Genomic DNA, 8,480 nt, shown 5'->3' with positions numbered 1-8,480 from the left:
AGGCCAAGAGACTGCAGAGAAGGTGCAGACAGAGAAGGAGAAAGAGACACAGGTGGAGAGACAGAGGTGCAGATGAGTGGCTTGAACAGACACAGGTGGGACAAGTAGCTGAATCAGACAGTCCTGGAGAATAGCATGGCCTCCTGGGTGGGGGATGCCTTCTAGCCCATCCACACTCCCATCGCCCCCACCTCCTCTGCCCCTTGAGCCTCTCTTCCAGGCCGAGGAGGGAGGTAGGACACACTTCCAGCCTTGGAGACTCTGCCGGTAGAGGCGTAGCGGGCCTGGGGTTGGCTTGCATTGAGCATCACTGAAGCAGAGGGGATGGAGGTCAGGTAGCAGAAGGGACCTGCCAGGGCATGTGGAGCATTTCCAAGGTTAAGAGCATCAGAGGCTTTTAATACCACAACTGGAGGTGTTGCTGAGAAAGCTGGGCAGGTGAGGCGAGGGGTTCTGGGAACAAGGTTAAGACAAGAAAAGGAAAATTGTGTGAGGGTGTGGGAGGGGGCACTGAATAGCTTTTATCGATCTGGGAACAGGTGCTGAAGCCAGTGAAGCCAGTCACTCTGACCCCTTTGGGCAGTTGGGGTCTGGGACCTTGTCCTGGGTGGTGAGGAGGGAGCTCGCACCAACACTGCCAGCTTCATGGCCTACGAGCCCCGCCTAGTCCCTCCCCTTCACTGATGGACTTGCCCATGAGCGCCTTGACAGCCACACCTGCCTACTCCACACAGTCACGTATGTACCTGCAAACACGGGTGCACACACACACAGCTCCCCCTCCCCCAATTGTTGGATCCCATTGTATTTAATGGTGCTCCCCTCTACCCACTGTGTCATGACACGTGCCCTTCCCCTGTTAATCGCCTCCTGACTGTGCCGAGTCCATTCACTGCCCACCCCTGCCACTGCCACCCACACACCACGGGCTGAGCCCCAGATGAGATGAACGCCTACAGGGGGATCAGTGCAGTGGGGCCCTGAGGACCCCATGAGGACCTGGGATGGGGACAGCCACCTGAGGCTGTGGGGGTCAGACATCTGAGCCCCCCGGATCTCTCGTGGGGGGGCTCTACCCCTCCCTCTCAGGGAGAACTGAATCGGTTGGGAGACAGAGGCTCAGATGAGGTTGTGGGTCCTGCAAGAACACCCAGCATGGAGGAAAGAACCCAGAACTCCCTTCTCTAAGGAGGCTTCTGCCAAATCCTCCACTGAGAGAAGAAAACAGTGATGCAGCAGCCAATGTGGCTCCCCAGGCGCCCCCGGCGGGGGGGTGGGCTCGCTACAGAACCCAGGGGTCCAAGACTTCCAGCTTTCCTAACCAGCCTCTGCCTCCTTCCTGCCTGCTCCCTCAGGGGCTAGATTCCCGACAGGAGAGCAGAGCGTCTATTTAGGCTTCCAGGAACAGTGCCGGCAGAGTGCTGGGGCAGCCTGGGTTGGGAACGTCCTGTCCTGGGTCCCCTTGAACCCCCAAGTTGAAGAGAGATCCTAGAGAAAATTCCGGACTCCATAGGCCAAGGACTCTTTAAGTACCAGCTGGAGAAAGCCTGTCTTGCCCAATTCCTAAAGCAACCTGCTCGATGAGAGAAAGGCTGACAGTCCCAGGAGGAGCCAGGCCTCAGAAAGACCCACTTTCAGTCTAGCCAGGCTGAACCACCAGGCAGTTCAGCCTCTCCTCCAGGAGGAGTGAGGTGACTCCATGGCGCTAAGCATCAGTCCCCTCCCAGACCGTTTCTCTCTGGCCCCCGACCCCCAGCCCAGCTCTGATGGACTCCAGCGCTAAGATGGAAAGTTTGAGCAGCTTCGACTCTGGGGCAGTGGGGAGAAAAGAGGCCTGGAGCCAGGAGGGACAGAGACAAGACGGGGCCAGAGAAGCTGGTGGAGCTGACACAGGGGCAAAGAGGCCCAAGGAGACAGAGAGGCAGCCTGGGGCCACGCAAGGAAACAAGAGGTGGGAGACAGGACACAGGACACAGAGAAACAAGCAAGAGCGCGCCAGGTCCAGGCCAGAGTCCCAGGGCAGTGTGTTTTATTCTGAGCCCTGCCTCTAAGCGTGCCTTGGACTAAGAGGCTCTTCAGCTCCCCTTCCGCTCAGCTGGGTCCCTTCCTCTTTTTCCAGGGCTTGGTTCCCTGAAGGTTAAGCTTGAGACTCTGCTGCCAGAATGCCGGGTTCTGCACCTACCAGCTGGGTGATGCTGAGTAATTTACCCAGTCTTTCTGTGTCTTGGTGTTCTCCTCTACAAAATGCAGATGATAACAGCACTAATCTCCTAGGCTCATCATGAGGTTCAAACAAGTCTCAGGAGTAAACCTCTTTCAGTGGCGCCTGACCGGTGGGTGGTAGGTGCTCTGTAAATGTTTGCTGTATTCATTCTTCCCTTTCCCACCCTTCTTCCTCCTTTTCCACCTCTTTCTCTCTGTCCTGTGACAGGTGTTGAGCACACCCAGTCCGAGGCCTGGCCCTGGTCTTTGGGGTGTGATAGGCCAGGTTGGCAGGAAGAATGTTTTGGGGGGACACGCGTGCGTGAGCGCTCAGTCGCTCAGTCATGTCTGACTCTTTGCGACCCCTTGGACTGTAGCCCGCCAGGCTCCTCTGTCCATGGGATTCTCCAGGCAAGAATACTGGAGTGGGTTGCCATTTCCTTCTCCAGGGGACCTTCCTGACCCAAGGCTCGAACCTGCGTCTCTTATGTCTCCTACATTGGCAGGTGGGTTCTTTACCACTGGCACTGGGGAGCCCTTTGGGGGATAATGCTTACCAAAAAGGAGCTCTTGTCCCTTGATCCCAACCACCCCCTCCAGCTGCAGCAGCTTTAAAGACAGATGCAGCCTGGCTGTGAAGTGTGTGAGGGAGGAAGGGGCTTCTCTCTTCCCCTAAAACTCCATGGGCTGTGGGTCTCCAGCCCTGGTGAAGGATGAGTGCCAGGTCTGCAGGGAGAGCAGGGCCAGAGCAGCCCCCATTCACTACTCTGTCAACTTCCAAGTGGGAACTGTCCTCCTGGCTCACCTCCTCTGGGTAGCCCTCAGGGATTACTCGGACCTTGGCTTCTCTGTAGGGTGCTTCTGAGGCCATGAATCCTCCCAGACTCTGAGTCGAGTCTCCAGTGTATACAACCAGGAGTGGGAAACATGCTTCTGAGGCTTTCTATCTGTTATCCCTGTGGCCTGCTGATCCTTAGTGTCAGGAAGTCCCTTCTGCCGTCTGCCCTCCTGCTTCCCACCTGGATCTGAAGGGGTTACTCAGCTCCAGGCCCGCCCACTGCAGGTCCCAGCTGCCTGGGGCCTGTGGTCAGAGCTAATGTAGGTGGGAGTTGGAGGACAAGAGGGGATAAAGTTATTAGCATCTTCATCTTTGAGGGATATCGATTGTTGAGTCTCCAGGCTCACTTGGTCTTGTAACGGGGCTCACGGGGGTATTGGGAGGGGCTCAGAAAAAATCTCATGAAGCCACCCCACCCCTTATCCTTGAGTGGGAACTGGGCTGCCTGGGGTTTCTCAAACGAAGACACTCAGAGACACAACCTGGGGGTCAAGGGCTGAGAGGGGAGTTAGGGTTTGGTGCCCAAGGGCTGGACAGCTGGGGTAGATGTGGGCGTGGTTTCAATTCACTACCCTTTGCTTTAAGATGTGTGTGTGTGTGTGTGTGTGTGTGTGTGTGTGTGTGTGCATGTGTAAGAGATAGAGAGGGAGGGAGGGAGGGAGGAGAAGGCTGGGATCCCTTCTCCTGAGGCTCATACACTTTCATCTGAGGCAAAGCCTCCTCCGTTGACACTCGGGTGTTCTGTGACGCGTTACCTGCCCCGTGCCAAGCAGCTGACTGGACGCTCCTGGTGTGATTCTGTGTGTGGCGGTGGGCAGTCCCCCCCGCAGCGTATGTTGACCCTTCCCACCCATGTGACTTTGGTCCCAGTGTGTCATATGTGTTTGTGTGTGGCAGTCCCTGTGTGAAGGTTTGTGTCAGCTGGGCTCTCCGCCCACATCTGTGCAGTCTTGCTCCTGACCTGGAAACACCAGGCATGTAGCTGGGCAGGGAGCTCAGGGATCTGACTGTCCACCTCGTCCACGGGGCCTCTCTTCCAGCCAGAGGTCTTTCAGCTCCTGGCCGGCCAGCTGCAGAGGTGGGGACGAAACCTCGACTCCCAGGGATGAGAGGACAGTGTGGGGATGCTGGGGACAGAAGGGCAGTCTCCCTCCCTCCCTTCCATCCGTCCCTCCCTCCAAATTCCTCTCTTCCTCTCTTCTCCAGGAGCAGGGAGGAGGGGGCAGGAGTGGCTTCTTGGGCAGGGGGTCAGACTGTTCCTTCTCCCCCGGAGGAGCTGGCTTCCCTTGTGCTGGGCTGGGAGAGGAGGTAATTAATGACAGGGGGGCCAGGAGGGGAGAGTGTTCAGGGCTAATGTTGGTATTAATCAGGAGCTGGTCCCCAGCGACGGATAGGATTCAGCCTGGGCCCTGTGTGTGTGTGTGTGTGTGTGTGTGTGTGTGTGTGTGTGTGTGTGTTGGGAAGTGGGGCGCAATGGAGAACCAGGAGCTCCTGGCTCATCCCATCAGCCTCCCTCCCTCCCCACAGTACCCCCCATGCTCTTGTTTTTCTGGAAGTCCCTTCTGCTGTCTGTCCTCCAACCTCCTGCTGATGGAGGGCCCAGCTCCCTTCTCAAGTCCAAGTCCACCCCTGGATGTGGGGGTGGAGCAGGCCCCAGCCCCCACCCCTCCACTAGCCCTTATTGCGGGCAGGCGTGCACGTTAGGTGATTCCCGAGGCTGTCAGCCCTGCTAATTGCCTCTCAACCTTCCCCTCATCACCAGGGCGGCCCCCCACGAACTCCATTAGCCCCCCCCTCCCCTGATAGCCCCTAAATCAGCCCCAATTATTCACAGGAGGGGGGGCGGTCTGGGCTGAGCTGTGATTACAGCTAGAGTGGAGGGAGGAAGGACGGAGCTGGAGTGCCAGGCAGCCTGGCGGGCAGGCTGCAGGCAGGGCTGGGGGGAGGAGTGTCGGGTGGGGGCTTTCGGGCAGATTCAACTCAGAGACTACCCAGGCAGGAACGTGGGAGCCTGAAATAAGGAGGGAAGTTCAGGCTGGAAGGCGGGCAACGGGTGGGGTGCGTGCGCCACAGCTTGTGTTTCAGCCTCCCCTCCACTGACATCCAGAAAGGGGAGGGAGAGGGTCAGCCGGGCACATGCCCTGTAAGTGGGGCGTCCTCACTGCTGTCCTCAGCGTCACTGCCAACCGTTTAGGACGAGCTCGGTTGGAGAGGCAGGGAGAGCAGCAAGAGCCTGCTGTATTTTCTCCTTTTGGGTTTTCCCGAGAGGATTTCGCAGATCCTTCCGCTCCCGTGGGCTGTGTTTGGGGCAGAACCGCAGGCCCCTTCCCTCCCTGTGTCTGTGGGTCCTGGAGCACCTCTGTGTGGCTGTGGCTGAGACAGGGAGTGGCCTGAGGTGAGTTGTAGGTCCAGGTGACCGTGGGACCAGCCCAGAGTCAGCTCTCAGCCCCTCTTTCCAAGCTGGATCAAGGAGCCCTCTCCAGCCCTTTCCATGTCTTTTAAGGCCTCTGGAGTGCTTCAGCAATCCCTGCCCATCCTGGAGGGAAGAGGCACCCGTGCCCTCTCTTAGCACTTGCTACCGCGCTCTGAGCTCACACACTCCTTGGCGCCTCTGCCCATCCATGCCGTCACACTGCTCCCTGGATCAGCCTCCTCCCGTTTCCCTGCTTCCAACCATGCCCCTTACAGCCTTTTTTTTTTTTAACACAAAAGTCTGAGTTGAATCATGTCCTTCCTGTCTCATAACCTCTGTCTTACACAGAGAAAAGCTAACAGCCTTACTACAACCTACAAGGCCCTGCGGATTTGACCTCCAGTCTCCTCTGTCCTCAACAACTCCCAGCATGCTCCCTGCTGCTCCCTAGGTTCCAGTCTCCTAGGTAGTCCGTGACCAGAGCTCTGGCCCCAGGGCCTTTGCACATGCTCTTCCCCAGAAATCTGTGTGGCTCCCTCCCTCACCTCATTTAGGGTTTCACCTGGAGGATACCTTTTCAGTGAGGACTTTCCTGACCACCTTTCCAAAAAGCTGTACCCCCAGTACTCCCTATCACTCTTCCTGTTTTGTTTTTCTTTATTGTTTGTAATAACACTATTGTCATCTGATGCATCATGATTTTACTGATTTTGTTTATCAGCTCCTCACTGGCACTACTACTAGAATGAAAGCTTCATTTTATTCCCTTTCATATTGAGACAGAGGTTTTTGCCTGTCTTGTTCATTTCTCTAGACCCTATGCCTGTGCATAATAAGTGCTCACCTAATCTTTATTCATGAATGAATGAAGGAATAATTCACTCCTGGATTAGCATGTGAGCTCTCTGAGAGGAGGAACTTTTCTCCTCTTAATAAGTTATTAAATGAAAAGGTCTTTTAAGTGTGCCTAGTAATCAGTAGGGTTTGTTTAATAAAAGTTAGTAGTTGCCTTCAACATCATCATGATGTCATTTCCTCTGTATTCTGGGCACTGGACACCAGAATCAGGCCACCCAAGATGGCTATTCTCTTGCTCTCTGTACATCAACTGTTTGACCAGTCCCTGCTTCACCTACATCCTGCTGCTATGACTGACCTTCCCTCTTAGTCATAGAGCCTAATCAGTAAATGGCTACATACTCATCCCTGGCCCCAGCTAGTGACTGTTCTAACCTTTAGGTCAGAACTGTCTTCACTGTGGTAGTTTATCAAAAGGGGGAGCCCCGCTGCTGGCTACCCTGCTAACCCATGAACCAACCTGACGTCAGCTCCTCTCTAACTGAATCCACCCCCACCTCCCCAGTGCCTCCAGGACCTTGCTTCAGATGTGTAAGATCCCCCATCTATTAAACCACTGATGTCTTTATCAATAACTCTGGGCTCTTTCTTTGGTCTTGAGGCTGGGAAATTACAGGGCTTGCAGGCCTGTGGGATGCAGCCCAACAACAGGTAGACACAAAACCGGTGCTATTGAACAAAAGGGTAAAGGTAGACTCCCTTGTACCTTCCAGGGAGGCAACAGGGGAACTTCTATCCTTCTAGCTACAGGGCTGGGCCCAGGAGGCAGAGTTGGTGCAGAGACTTGGGAGATCGTTGCACAGGGTGGCAGCCATTCACTCAAAGTTTATTGAGTACTTACTTTGTACCAGGCCCTGAGATCCCAAAGACGATATCAACTTGGCCCCGGTACTTGAAGAACTAAGCATTTAGCAAAAGAGAGGCAAGTTAAGCTTTTGTATATAGGAGTGGGATGGGGAGAAGCTGGAAGGGCTCCCAGAGAAAGGACAGTCAAGCTGAATGTGAAAAGATGAGAGCAAGTTGTCGTGGTCTGGGTGCATGTTGGAAAAGAATTTTCCAGACATGAGACAGAATGAGAGGGAGATAAAGTCTATTAGGGTGGGAGATGCTGTTAGAACAGCGGGCCAGCTCAAGGGGGAACCGACAATGAATGGGGACCCTTAATCCACTTTTATACCCAGGGTACAAGGAGTGGGGTCTGGCGTGTCATTTGCTGATTAGATGAGGCACGTACACTGGGTGGGGGGAAGAGTAAGGCAAATACCTCCTCCCTATAGGGTAGGAGGGGAGACAGGTTATATTGTTCCATTAATAGTTACAACATAGGGGATGGAAAGATGATAAGGGTCTGTTTTTTCCATTTCTGCATTCCAAGACCCTCCTTGGTTATCTGCTCTTTCATCCTTGGGTCACCACACAAGAGAGCCAGGTCAAGGAGGGAGGAGCCCACATTCTTCCTCTCTAGCCTTCGGTCTCCCCATTTACCCCATGAAAGTGATCCATCAACTGACCTTCAAAGCCCCTCTGGCCTCGGACATACTGCCACTCTATGGTCTTTGGCCTCCGGACCCAGGCTCTGTCCTCTGGTTTCTGCTGTCCCCTGCTGGAGACTTTTGGTAACACTGGAGTCTGGAGAAGCAACATCCAACCTTGCCTTCTTTTCCCAAAGCGAGCAGCACTGTCCAATCCGAGCCTTCCCTTCACCTCCCATCACTCGAAGCACCAAACTAAACAACACGAGCTTTTCTCTCAGAATAGAGAGTATTCTCAATACATATTTTTGACAAAGGGCTTGAAACCAGAATACATGAAGTATAATTGTTACAACCCAGCAATCCCACTTCTAAATAGTTACAGAAATAAATGAAAACATGTTCACACAAGACTTGTATATGATTGGTCATAGTAGCTTTATTCATAATAGCCTAAAACTGGAAAAAAAAAAACTCAATGCCTATCAACTGGTGTAAACACAAATTGTGATGTATCTGTACAGTGGAATATCACTCAGTGGTAAGCAAGGAACAAAAGATTTATGATAAATGAAAGAAGCCAGACATGAATGAGTACATATTGTGTAAGTCCATTTATATGAAATTCTAGACCAAAAAACCTAGAGTGACAGTAGATTAGAAATTTCATAGGGCTGGCTTTGGGGAGTGAGGATGG

This window comes from Muntiacus reevesi, chromosome 1 (genome assembly GCF_963930625.1).
Source record: "Muntiacus reevesi chromosome 1, mMunRee1.1, whole genome shotgun sequence".
In the NCBI taxonomy this organism is placed as follows: domain Eukaryota; kingdom Metazoa; phylum Chordata; class Mammalia; order Artiodactyla; family Cervidae; genus Muntiacus; species Muntiacus reevesi.
Note: the sequence above shows the minus strand (reverse complement) of the source record.